General features: G+C 41.0%; 1 protein-coding gene across 6 annotated transcripts in view; it reads right to left on the minus strand.

Annotated features, from left to right (window-relative positions):
- Nucleotides 1–14302, minus strand: part of LOC125460906 (lectin-like) — an 81632-nt gene that overhangs the window by 41434 nt on the left and 25896 nt on the right. For 4 of the 6 annotated variants that reach the window (XM_048549112.1, XM_048549114.1, XM_059652409.1 and 1 more), the window contains exon 2: nt 11075–11131. The exons of the other annotated variants lie outside the window; for them this stretch is intronic. The gene's annotated coding sequence lies outside the window, so the exon portion shown is untranslated. The remainder of the gene's footprint in view (nt 1–11074; nt 11132–14302) is intronic. 6 annotated transcript variants of the gene reach the window in all.

A 14302-nucleotide genomic window follows, 5' to 3' on the forward strand; every position in this document is an offset into this window, starting at 1 on the left:
GGCATTTGGATGGGTTTATGAATAGGAAGAGGGATAGGGGCCAAATGCTGGCAAATGGGACTAGATTTATTTAGGATATCTGGTCAGCATAGATGACTTGGACTGAAGGATCTGTTTCCATGTTATATGATTGTATAACTGTAAGTTAAGTCAAAGGAAGAACTTTTCAAATCAAAATATTGTTGAAGGAGAGAGGATGCAGTCCAGTCCCTGTAATGCCCTGGACAGCCAAGGAAGTGCTGTCAGACACCACATGTTCTCTCTGCAGGGGCACCTGGGTCCAGATGTAACTGGGCAAGAGAGGCAGGCAGTCAGGAACCATGACCCTCCTCCCTGCCCCACTGCCTAGTCCTGTTAATGACCACCTAGGGGTAGACCTATTAGGAGGGACTCTGACTTGCCTAAGCCCCTCCACATTGATTGGAGCACAGGATTGAAGTAGAACCATGAATCTAAAATAAGGCCCCTCAAAGAAATTAAAAAGGGGATACAACCTCCCATAACAAATGTAGGCATGATTCATGGGCTCCACAGAGCTGTTGAAAACACAGTTCATCTGGGAGTCCATGAAACACATTAATCCATGGTTATACAGTACTGTGACATGGAATGTCCCCAGGAACCCAGGCCTTTGTAAAATCAGCCTGTTCAGACATATTATGACACACTCCTGGAGATGGTGATCCTTGTGTCTTGTGGCCAGAGGTGGGGCCACTACCACTGTATCACAAGTTTCCCCAACTGACCTTTCCAAGGTCATTTTGTCTTTTTTTAACTGTTGCGTCTGTTACATTTTTTCTAATCAACCTGACGCACCTTTGAAGCAGGTTGTACTTGAACCTGGGCCTCCTGCCTAAGAGGTAGGGAGCATTTAGACATGTTTGTCAAGATACTTTTATGCATTAATCAGGATAATCTCTTTCAATTTTCCTTTTCTCAAAATAATCACGGAGCAAGTTAGGTATCATGGTCAAATAAGGATACAATGTGTTAAGAGACACAATTAACATAAAAACAGCTGCAATGCAGAAATAATTTAAATGTTCAATAGAAATGATAAGGGAGGAAATGTCAGAAAGTGATAAAAATGGATGAAGAAATTATTAATTCAAGTTATTTCTTTGTATTTGTTAAACACTGCTCACTAATAATTTACAAGCACTGATGAACTATACTGAGACAGTTGCTCATGGGGAAATCAAGGCTGCAAAAAGAGGCCACAAAAGTTTACATCATTATAGTTTTTAAAAGATTAACTCATCATGGTAATGAAATAGCAACTAAGAAATTTTGACCAATATGATTTATTGTTTAATGAAATGAAGTCATATACAATTTTGCTAAAGATAAATAAAAACGATAACATTAATTTTGAGTTGAAGAACGCTAACCTTCGTTTAGTTTTCACACTGAAATATGGATTAGAATTTATAGATTGATAGCTTAGTGAAATATTTAGAAAAAAGTTAATACCTTAAGCATTGTCAAGCAACAGAAAAAAAAATGTTTCTTCTTCAGCTCTATTGCCAGGAAGAATATGGTGGTCACCTTGCTTCTGTACATTGCCACTTTAATCATCTGTTCGTCAGAAACCTCATAAAAAATGCATGCTATACATGTCCATATACCTGGATTGGTGCCACTGGCAGTAACAAGGTAAGAATTTGTATTTCTAGTGGCTATCAGTTTACAAATCGGTCCAGTGACTTTTACAGTGACTTGGATGTTAATACTAGTGCAGTATAATGGGCAATGTGCGTGCACGGGTATCCAAACAGAAGAACACCATCATTCATGGGATAACAAGGTGTAGAGCTGGATGAACACAACAGGCCAAGCAGCATCAGAGGAGCAGGAAAGCTGACGTTTCAGGTCTAGACCCTTTTTCAGAAATAGGGGAGGGGAACGGGATTCTGAAATAAATAGGGAAAGAGGGGGAGGTGGATAGAAGATGCTTAATGGAGAAGATAGGTGGAGAGGAGACAGACAGGTCAAAGGGGCATAGTTGGAGCGAGTAAAGGTGAGTATGGGGGGGGAGGTAGGGAGAAGATAGGCCGGTCCAGGGAGGACAGACAGGTCAAGGGGGCGGGATGAGGTTAGTAGGTAGGAGTTGGGGGTGGGGCTTGAGGTAGGAGGAGTGGATAGGTGGGAGGAAGGCTAGGTTAGGGAGGTGGAGACGAGCTGGGCTGGTTTTGGGATGCGGTAGTGGGAGGGGAGATTTTGAAGCTTGTGAAGTCCACATTGATACCATTGGGCTGCAGGGTTCCCAAGCAAAATATGAAATGCTGTTCCTGCAACCTTTGGGTGGCACTGCAGGAGGCCCAAGATGGATGTGTCGTCCATGGAGTGGGAGGGGGTGTTACCATCATTCACATGGATGAATAAGCAGGCAGAATTCAAATGCAAGATAATGAAATGTGAGGCTGGATGAACACAGCAGGCCCAGCAGCATCTCAGGAGCACAAAAGCTGACGTTTCGGGCCTAGACCCTTCATCAGAGAGGGGGATGGGGTGAGGGTTCTGGAATAAATAGGGAGAGAGGGGGAGGCGGACCAAAGATGGAGAGAAAAGAAGATAGGTGGAGAGGAGAGTATAGGTGGGGAGGTAGGGAGGGGATAGGTCAGTCCAGGGAAGACGGACAGGTCAAGGAGGTGGGATGAGGTTAGTAGGTAGGAGATGGAGGTGCGGCTTGGGGTGGGAGGAAGGGATGGACCTATCCCCTCCCTACCTCCCCACCTATACTCTCCTCTCCACCTATCTTCTTTTCTCTCCATCTTCGTTCCGCCTCCCCCTCTCTCCCTATTTATTCCAGAACCCTCACCCCATCCCCCTCTCTGATGAAGGGTCTAGGCCCGAAACATTAGCTTTTGTGCTCCTGAGATGCTGCTGGGCCTGCTGTGTTCAACCAGCCTCACATTTCATTATCTTGGATTCTCCAGCATCTGCAGTTCCCATTATCACAGAATTTAAATGCATGTGCTTTTCCTATTAATTAAGGTGCTGTATCTTTTCCATTTCACTGCCTCAGTGAGTAATCTCTTATTCAGCAAAACATAATACAAACCAGCAGGAATGTCCCCTCACTGCAAGATTTAGTGGGATCATACTAGGCCCTATGTTTACTTCCTGGTTTGTCACTTCACGCTGTTGGTTGAAGCTGGTGTACCTTATTACTCTGGAAGCAGAGTGGACACAGTAACTGCTGAGGGAATAGTCTTGCTATTATCCTAAGTGAGAATAGAAGATAGCTCTTCTGTGGAGCCAATAAAAATTTCCTGGGATGGTGTCCTCGAAAGTAATCATTTGCAGATGGTGCTAATAGAGGGTTTGGAGACTGCCATAAACATGCAGTGAAGATGCAATGGGAATAATTGAACAAGTTCTCAGCAAAATGATAGCATCAGTGCAAGAACAGTTCTGAAAATTAGTGGTAAGTTTGCTAGTATGGAAAGCAAACCTGATCTCCACAACAATAATTAAAGGGTGCAGAAAACATTTGTAGTGGGAGAATTAGAGCAGTAACCTAACAGCTCACCAGTTATGGTTCCTAAAGATGGGAGAAAGTGTGATTGGCAGACAGCACACAAACCTTTCTTTACTTCTCCTTTAAATCTATCTGGTACACTTGTAGGCTTAAACAATTTCCAGCATAGTTTGGTTGAGAATTCGTGCCTAAAAGCCTGCCCAAAATGTGATTTACATAGACACTAGCCGCACAACATCCACATGGTATTTTCAACAGGTAGTCTTCAGGTTTTCAGGTGAGAATGGCATAGCCATCAATCAAATGTCTCCCAGCAGAAGGTCAATTTGTCGGAAAAATGAGGAAACAAATTATCCATGTCACCACATAATAGCATGTTGCCTCATTTATGTGGATTTTCACTGGATAGGCTTCCATGGAAACTCTGATATAAACTTGGCTTGCTCTATATTTCTTGGACACAATTATGCTGCTTTCTGTCATTAGTGGTCTATGTTTCTCATGACAGTGGCCTCACAACTCAGTTTGTAATGAAACGATAGTTTAACAATAGTAATAGTTCGTGATCTGACTGAGCATTTGTATCTTTCATGTGCATGCTCCTTCAATCTCCTCAAAGATGGATCAATGATCAATGAGTGTGATCTTCAGATAGAGGAACAGCAATACAAACAATTATTACTCTTTACCCATTCCTTGCAGCACTTGTTTAAAAATCTGACTGATGACCGCTTTACTGATCCTGATTGTCAGTGATTGTCTCTGTATTCGATTTTAAATCTCCCTTTCCATTGTTATGATCTTAGCTGCTCTTATTACTGGACAAGACTGAAACCTTGAGAGATCATATTCTGACTTTTTAGTTTTAATGAGGTGGTCTAATACTGAAACAAAAAATGCAAGGCTTCAGATTTGATTCTAGCAACAAAATAGAAATTAATTACACAGAAGAAATTAAGATACTATAGATGAAGCTAAACTACCTATATACATCATATGTTTAAAGATTTTGAAACACATTATAAGTGCAGTCCTATTAATCCCAAACAGTACTCACACCAGAGAGAATTTGATTCACTATCTCCTCCACAGGGCTTAATTAAACAATGTTTCAACTCCCAGTCTTGAGAATCTGATCGCTTCTACCTGAAATCTTCATATAGCTGAGATTAGACTTTCTCAGCTTCAAATAACTACTTCAGGATTTTAACTGAACACTTCTATTTGGAGCATTTTAAAGTAAATTCCTTACACTTAGATAAATATTTCTTTAACAATTCTTAAACTATCCCCTCTCTCAGAAGCCCATTCCTCTCATTCAGCTTCATCCAAGGCTTCTACAAAGCTCCCAACTAAAACTAATTTATCTTTCCAAACTATAGGTGTTCACCTAAATTAATAGTAGAAAAAGTTCCCTGACCTTTTAAACTGAAAAATAATGCACATAATCATAAAAACCTCACAATCTAAATAATTAGCTTCCCCATGCTATCTCTCTCAGATTGTGTTTAAAGGTAAATAACCATGGTTACAGAAACACCTATAAGTTCATAAGTAAACCCTTTCAGACACAGAAAACCTATCTTTTCAAAGTTCAAAATACAAACTCAAAAAAAAAATGATTTTAACATACAAATCACCCATCTTACATCACAACATTGAATTACATAATTTGGATGTACAGTGTAGAAAGTCACTTGGCCCACCTAGTGTTTACACACAACATGAAAGTCCTCAAATGTATTTTCATCTAATTCTAACAGTACAATCTTCTATATTTTCCTCCTGCATGTGATTATCTAATTGCACCAAAAGTTCTGTTTGGCTATCTCCATATTTAAACTCATCCACTATCTGCCATGGTTAGATCTTAGCAGCTGTTATGGAGGTTAGGAAAATCTCCTAAGAATCAATTTCATCTCCATCACTCAGATGCTTGATAGTGAAAAATACGCATTCAATAAATCCATTCAAAGATTTAAAATCTCAAGTGATTGCTCTCTTATGAAAGCAAAAGATCTGCTATTCAGACCCCAGAACAAAGACAACAAATCTCTTAATAGCCTTTTATAACTGTCAAAGTATGAACTCCAAACATCTGCTGAGATTGTTGTAACATTTAAAACTCAAACAAGCATTCAAGATGATGTAATAATGGCCCTTGGGGAAATATCAACAAAGATCCCATTCAAACTGTATGAATGGAGGTTGATTTATTTTTCTAACCTACACCCAATAGCATCCCAATAAAAGCAGCTCACAGAGGTTTTTTTTAAGCCTTCACTGCTAGCAGCAGTTTTTTTTAAAAAGATTAAGGAGAGAAGCCACTTAAAAATGTCAAGAGCATGACATTTATATAGACTTTATTCACCATTTAAAAGTGCTGATATCTAGTCCATCAGTTCAGATTCCTGCACAATGGGTTATGGCCCTTAGAACAGCCAAAATGAGGTATGTTTGAACACAGCACCAAATCCAAAAATTCCTTCTGAGACTGCATGTCCCACCATTTGTGAGCTACACTGCTCCCTTTCCCCTAAACGCAGAAATTTGGCTCTCTCAGAAATAAGGAAGGAACTTGCAAATCTCGATCCTGCCAGCTCTTTAAAGAGGTCTGCTGAGTCTACCTAATGCTGTGCAAATCCATTCCTCAATCTCAGTTGTGCCATCTTCAATTGGTCTCCAGGCTCAAAGTTGTTTTGGAGGAGAATGTTCCACATGGGGCATTGAGAAACAACGCTAGCAAATGGAAAAGAGAGGTTGGAGAATCCCTTTGTTCTTCCTGTGCAGTTGATGTTCCAGTGGCCCCTGGTCACATAGCCAGCATAAGCTGTGATGGGAAAAGTGTACAGCAGACATCACAATATTGGCCCCTAACATTGCTGTTTGAGTGAAGAAGAGCTTTCTGTCATTATCCTTCATGATAGCCTAACACCTGTAAGGTTATGTGCCATTGTTCTGGACCCCATCCAAAACCAAAGCTTTTCATTATCTAATAATCCTAAACACTTCACCTATATCACCCTTTCTTTTTAAACTCAAGGTACTGCAAACCTAATTCATGCAATCAGTTTTCATAATTTAACTCTTTTAGGCACAATATCATTATAGTAAATGGTCACGTAGCCTACACCTTTTGACCAGCTCCTTGCATTCATTTGGTCTCTCTTTTTAAGTTTCCAGTGTTAGGGGCCAATATTGTGATGTCTGCTGTACACTTTTCCCATCACAGCTTATGCTGGCTATGTGACCAGGGGCCACTGGAACATCAACTGCACAGGAAGAACAAAGGGATTCTCCAACCTCTCCTTTCCATTTGCTAGCGTTGTTTCTCAATGCCCCATGTACCTTGGCTCAACATTTGTTCTAATTCCTGGAGCTGTTTATCAGGTAACTGACAGAAAGATTAGATGGAAGGGGTCTGTCAGAGTTTAATTACTTTTAATGAATCTGCTGGGACATGTTATGACACCCCTCCAGCGCGGGTGAGACTTGAACCCTGACATTCTTGCCGAGGGGGAGTGACACCACCAATACAAGACAAAAGCCTTTTTACAAAGATTGGGTTTCTCTTTGGATTTAAACTGTGGACCGGTTTCCTGTGAGGCAAATGTGATAACCACTGCACTACAGGTACTTTTTTAAAATTGCAGTGATGTTTCTAACCAAATTCAAACTGAGCATCTCTCATACGCTACCCAAACATGACAACTACTAGACGACAGAAACATGTCACTCTGTCAGAGAGTAGGTTTAAAGGGCCAAGTCTTCTCAGCTTTGGCAATGAGCACTAAAGCATTTTAGTCTGAAAGCAGAGCCAGAATGTGTCCTGTTACTTGGATGCTGTGAATGGGAATGCTGAGGATTGCTGGAACTGTCAAAACCAGTAGGTTTATGTAAGACGGAATAAGTACGCCAGTAAGGAATATGGGTCAGTTAGCACATATGGTCACAGCATGGCACTAATAATGCCAAGGCCATCGGTTCAGTACCCATACTGGACAAGTCTGTGTGTTTGGGCTAGCATGGTGGGCTAGTGGTTAGCACTGCTGCCTCACAGCACCAGGGGCCTGGGTCCGATTCCACCATCGGGCGGCTATCTGTGCGGAGTTAGGACATTCTCCCTATGTCTGTGTGGATTTCCTCTGGGTGCTCCAGTTTCCTCCCACTGTCCAAAGATGAGCAGGTAAGATGGATTGGCCAGACTAAATTGCCCATAGTTTTCAGGATATGTAGATTAGGTGGGTTATAGGGGCAAGGCTCTGAGATTCAGCATGGACTTGTTGGGCCGAAGGGCCGGTTTCCACACTGTAGGGAGTCTAAATCTAAATGATCTTGAATTGGAAGATGCAGAATCCGTAAGAATTGACAAAGGGAAGAATATACTGATGGGCATGGACTTCAGGCCCCATAACAGTAGATATATAGTAGGGACAGAGATTAAATCAGGAGACAATGAGGACATGTAAAAAACGCAGTAAGTTAATCATAGGTGATTTTAATCTTCATGGAAATTGGGAAAAACAAATTGTCATAGGCAGGCACAAGGAAAAATATGTAGTATTTTCAAACAGTTTCTTAGAACAATATGTTATGGATCTAACCAGTGCTCAAGCTATTTTCGGCCTGGGGATTTGGAATGTGAGCAACCTCATGCATGAATCACAAAATGTTAGCATACAGGTTCAATAGGTAATAAGGAGGACAAATCGAAAGTGGCCTTTATTTCATACAAAATAGTATAAATATGGGGAAATCTTGCTGAAATTATGCAAGGCAGTAGTTAACCCATACCCATAATATTGAGAACAGTAGTAGTGCCCTTATCTAAATGAAGACATGCTGACAATAGGGACAATCCAGAGAAAGGTTTACTAGGCTGATCACAAACATGTATGGATGGACTGTGTTATGTGGAAAGGTTGAGTAGGTTGGGCCTTCAATCTTTGGAGTTGAGAAGAATGAGAGTCAACTTTGTTAAAACATGTAGGATTATTCGGGGAGGGCTCGACAGATGGCTGTTGAGAGGTTGTTTCCCTTGTAGAGTAGTTTGGGACTAGACGGGCATCTCATTGAATGGTAGAGCATACTCTGGGCTGAATAGCAGACTGCTGCTCTTGTGTTTTATGGGCTGCTTTGATCTCTTACCCCCTTTTTCCTCATTCCCTTCAATCATCATTCAAAACTATTCTTAACCATTGATTTGGGCTTGAAAATCTCTATTCCTTGTAGTGGAATTTCACAGCTACTTGCCTCTCCTGCCCTCTATTGAACAGGTGTGAGGCATAAGTGATGTATTATTATTGACCATAATGTTCTTTAGGCCTTATACACCTCCATGTTCCAATGAGCTATCACAAATGAACTGAGGTGTCAGGTCTACTAAAGGATAAATGTTAAGAGGCAGCATATTTAACTGATTATTACCTGAAGAAGGGGCATTTACCTATGTAAAATGCCTGTAAACAGAATTCCCAGTGCAGTTGTCATCAAGTGCAAATCAATGATCATAAAGTCCCATAATATATCAGAAATATTTCTATGGTTAAAGGCAATGGAAAAATAATGTACCAATTATTAGTATTATTGTAGACTATCTTATACTGGAACTTGTTCAGGAATTTTTTTCTCTCAAAATGAAACAGCAAAGATACACTTTCTGTTGTTACTTATAAAGAAAAGCTGGACTTATAGTACCGTTCAGTTCTTTTAATCAAAGGAAGATCAGTAGACTCATTATATATCTTCTGCCTCATGGAATATTGATTTTAAAATCAGCAGGTGTTCAAAACATGGATCAACCTAAATCCGATTTTCCTATCGTACAGCCATAGAGTAGTACAGCACGGAAACAGACCCTTCACTGCAATTTGTTCATGCCGACCAGATTGCCTAATTAAATCTAGATCCATTTGCTAGTATTTGGCCCATATCCCTCGCAATTCTTCCTGTTCATTTTGCCATCCAGATGCCTTTTAAATGTTTTAATTGTACCAGCCTCCACCACTTCCTCTGGCAGCTTATTCCATGCACACAGCACCCTCTGCATGAAAAAGATGCCCCTTAGGTCCTTTTTAAGTCTTTCCCCTCTGACCTTAAAGCTAAGCCCTCTAGTTTTGGACTCACCCACCCCAGGGAAAAGATACTGTCTATTTACCCTATCCATGCCCCTTATGATTTTATAAACAAAGGTGCTGAGTGGATTGGGATTTCAGCCAGAGGCTTGATGGCCATTTTGCACAATACCATAAACTGCATTTTACCGTTCCAACTATTGGTAATCATCTCCTTTCTGTTGATCAATTCACAGTCTGGAAATAAAACCTTCCCTCTCCACCATCATCCTCCAAAGAGGTAAATCACTCCTAGCTTTTCACCAAGTAATACTTGGGTGGTTGGTGCATAGTACTATGGCTAGTGGCTTCTGACACCAGTTCTGATTAACAAAGGTATCCATACTTCCAGGACAATACAAAAATAAACCCACAAACTTCCAGCACGGGGTGATCATTTTAATTCAGACCATTCTGAGTCAGGGAAATGAGCATGATAAACGAGCTGAATGGGAGGAACTGCTCCCTATGCCTACTTAAACTTTGTTTTACAAGAGAAAGGAAATCACATTAATGACACCACAGTTATGACTGACTTTCTGACAGCTGGAGACAGCAATTAACCGTCTATATATTTGTTACCAAATCTGGTATATCTTCTGTTTGAAAATCCCTCACTGAAAATTGAATGGATGTTTTTACCTTTGATATCGATGTAATGGTATGCTCAAAGTTTTCCTTGTCACTTCCCTCCTCTTTTCCACTAGATTGAAGTTTATTTTGTTACATTTACGAGGTTTATAGGATTGATGTATTTTGGGATTATGGCTTTAAATTTAGGATAAATGACAGAGATTGTGTCCATTTCTACAGTCCACTTGACAGTAAGTCTGTAAGAGAAAAGTACTGCAGATGCTGGAATGTGTACAGAAAACAACAAATGCTGGAGATGACCGTGAGTCATACAGCGTCCATGGACAGAGAGCAAGTTAACATTTCCAGTCTGGATGGCTCTTCATCGGAGCTGAAGTTGAAGTGTGGAGGGGGCAGCATTTATGCTGTAGTTTGGGGCTGATGTGTTTGGGGGTAGTGGGTATAGAGTGCTAGTGAAGAAAAAGTGTTAACTGTTCAGATTAAGTGATAGAAAGTGAGGATGGCAGAACAATTGTGTGTCTCCTGCCAGACTTGAAAGGACAGTAAATAGGATGGGGAGAAGGAAGGACATGATAACTAGCTAAAAAAGGAAGAAATGGTCACAATTTAAAGGTGTTGAATTCAAAATTCAGTCCAGAAGGCTGTAAAGTACCTACTATGAAGATGAGATCTATAGCATAAATGCTGCTCCCTCCACACTTCAGCTCTCATGAAGAATCATCTAGACTCGAAATGTTAACTTTCTCTCTCTCCATGGATGCTGTCTGACCTGCTGTGATCTCCAGCATTTGTTGTTGACAATAAGTATGGGTCATTTGATTGTTAGAGATCAAAAAAGGCTTGAATTGCTTTGCTGAGAGGAAAGTGCAAGTTATTTACTTACAGACAATGGCAGCACTCTTTTTGTACATCATAAGTAGATTCTGAGTGTCCCAAAGGCCTGGAAAGACATAACAGCTATCAAGTTTTAAATAATTGTTCAATAAACTATTAATTTACTTCTAAGATGAAAAGGAGTTATAATCAAAGATAGCTAATTAGCAATTCTACCTTACTATGAGGTTAATGTGTTTCATGTTGCCATGGAAAAGGAGGAGGAGGAAAACATTTTTACTTAAAAGCTTCTTACTACCCTATGATTATCACAGCCTGACAGAAATTTTTTTGTGTGATCTTCAGTCATCTCAGGGCAGGTAGCAAGGTTAAACGGTCCTGCATCCAAAACGCATACAATGCCAACTCGACATTGACCACGTAGAACAAGGGTGAAAGTTCATGCTCATATTGAAGACTGAGTTCACGAGGATTTAAGGAGGCTGAAAATTTTATTCAGCTTGAGACGAGAGGGAAGGAATCTATCGTAACCCTCACAGTGAAAGTTAGTTCTAGGAATAAAAGTTATTCTGGAAACTGAAATGTAAAAAGAAGATGACAGTTGTAAGTTAAAAATGTAAGGGTAAGTAAAACTGTAACTCTGTGGGAATGCAAAGTGTGATAAGTATAAAATAGAATGTACCTCTATGTAATTTAAAGTATACATTACCTACAAAAGAAAGTTAGTCTCTTATGTTTTGTTAATTGTTTGTAAGAGTAAACTTTTAAAATGTGAAACCTTAACATCATTCTTTCAGCTGTTAATTGGAAGTTCAAACTTCTCATAAAAAGATTGTACCAACTTCAAGAGGGTTTTTACATATCAAAGCAGGCAATTTACTTACAATTCTAGCAGAATTTGAACAGTAATTGCTTTACATTTACCAAAGTATACCTGCTACATTCTGTGTCTTTTTAGTGCTACATTGTGACACTACCAAAGATATGATTCACATTCTTAAAAATTTCTTTTTTCAGATCATTTTCTCTGGATTGATGAAGGCTGTAGCCAAATGTACCATTATATTTGTGCTTTTGAATTACCTTGCAGAGAAGATCCATGCTGAAATATGTTTCAAATTAGTTCCGTTATAGTATTACTTAACAGGTTTAGTAGGTTTTTGTAATGCTGTGTTTAATCTTCTCTTCAAATTCTCATATCAAGTGAAGTAGTAAAGCATCGTATTGCACCAGTCATTGGTCAGCTCTTAGTGCTGGATGTTCCCACTCCTTCTGGATAAGGCAACCTATCATGAACTTGGCTCAGTTTTCAGAGTATGGAGTGAAATAAACAGGCATCACATTCTCAGCAAGGATGACACAAGCATTTCATAGGATCCCTACAGTATGAAAATAGGCCATTCAGCCCGCATCAACCCTCTGAAGAGTATCCCATACCAACCCACCCCCTTACCCTAACTCTCCATTTCCTACAGCAAACGCACCCAGCCTGCACACTATGGGGAAATTTGGCATGGCCACTCCACCTAACCGGCACATCTTTGGACTGTGGGAGGAAACCAGAGCACCCGAAGGAAACCCACGTAGACACGGGGAGATTTGAGCAAACTCCACACAGACAGTCACCCGAGGTTGGAATTGAATTCAGGTCCCTGGCACTGTTAGGTAGCAGTGCTAACCACTGAGCCATTGTGCCACCCCAAATGATCTCTTGAGAACTGGAGGTTGAGTGTAACATTACATCCATTAAAAAAGAATCTCGCCCAGGTAGAGATGGTGATGCAGTGGCCACACCGTTTGACTAGTATTCTAGGGGTCTAGGCTAAGGTTCTGAGGCTATGTCTGGAAGCTGGTGGGATTTGAAGTCCATTAATGAAATTCGGGACAGAGAGTATACTTTAAATTTTTGTATATATCCTTCTGGTTCACTAGTACCCTTTAATAAGTCTGCCATCCTTAGTTACCTGGCCTATAAGAGTGAAAACCTGTCAAATATAGCAGCCTGCAGGAGCACAGTCCCCAGAACATGGAGCCTGTGATTGCGTTGCAGCATTACTGAGAAAATGTTAAAGCTCTCGCTGCAACCTTTGTGGAAGTGGCAACTCTGACTAAAGTGAAGTCATAAGTTCGACCTATGGGAGCACATCACAGTGTCCATGCTCTCAATCTTTACCTTGCAGGAGAAAAGAACTCTCCTTCAGAGAAAGGGTTCTATTAAGTGGTGACGTTCCCAATCCAGACAACTCAATGTCTGTGGAGAAAGAGCCCCTTGGCTGTGCCTGGATGGTAGCCAATCAGGAAATCGGAGATAGTGAAATGGCAATCTGTCCAGAAAATGTCAAATGATCTTAACAGCTCCAAGCAACCAGAGATGGATTTCCCTCCTCCTGCGTTTCATCCATGCTATAAGCAACCTCTAATGGCCTGCTTTAACTTCTCAGAAACAGCTGCTGACAGAGGTGCATGTTCCTAACCAGCTCTGAGGTTGAACGCAGGCCCAGTTGCGGAGAGGGAGACTCAGCATGTCAGCCTGACACGGTTGTCTTCTCACGGAGGAACAATCAACTAAACCAGAGCCATCATATCAGGTGAGCACAGCCTCCCCTACCCCAGCTACACCCACATCATGAGTTTAAAATGGCTCACACAAGGTGACACTGAGGATGTGAGGGAGGCAATGGCAGTCCCCTCAGAAGAGGCAGGACAACACAGCACTGCTCAGCTGGGTGGAGATGCAGAGCACTGGGAGACCTCACACGCTCCTATAGACTTCACACTTCCTGCTGACTCCCATGGTTGGTGCATGCAGCCAACGCTAAACACACTGTACACCACCGCACACTTCAGAAAGGCAGCACATTGTAACCTTCTACAACCACTTAAAGCTAGCCCATTCCACCCAAAGCTCATCTGCAGCAATCAAAGGGGTGAAGTGCATTAGGACTTAGAGTCATACAACAGAAACAGACTTTGATCCAACTAATTCATCCAACATAGTTTCCCAAACTAAACTAATCCTCTTTGCCTGCGATTGGCCCATAAACCTGTCAACGTTTCCGATTCCTGTACCTGCCCAAGTGTCTTTTAAATATTGTAGCCATACCTGCACCTACCACTTTCTCTGGCAGTTCGCTTCACACTCACAGACATCGGCAGTTTTTCAGGAAATGATTCTGAGCTAAGATAGATTGAAGAATGGTAGGACCCAAGGCTTCCTGATCCTGATGAAGGAGGTGGAAAAGAAGGGAGATGTCCTGAATGTATAGGGGACCAGGAG

This window comes from Stegostoma tigrinum, chromosome 18 (assembly GCF_030684315.1).
Source record: "Stegostoma tigrinum isolate sSteTig4 chromosome 18, sSteTig4.hap1, whole genome shotgun sequence".
NCBI lineage: Eukaryota > Metazoa > Chordata > Chondrichthyes > Orectolobiformes > Stegostomatidae > Stegostoma > Stegostoma tigrinum.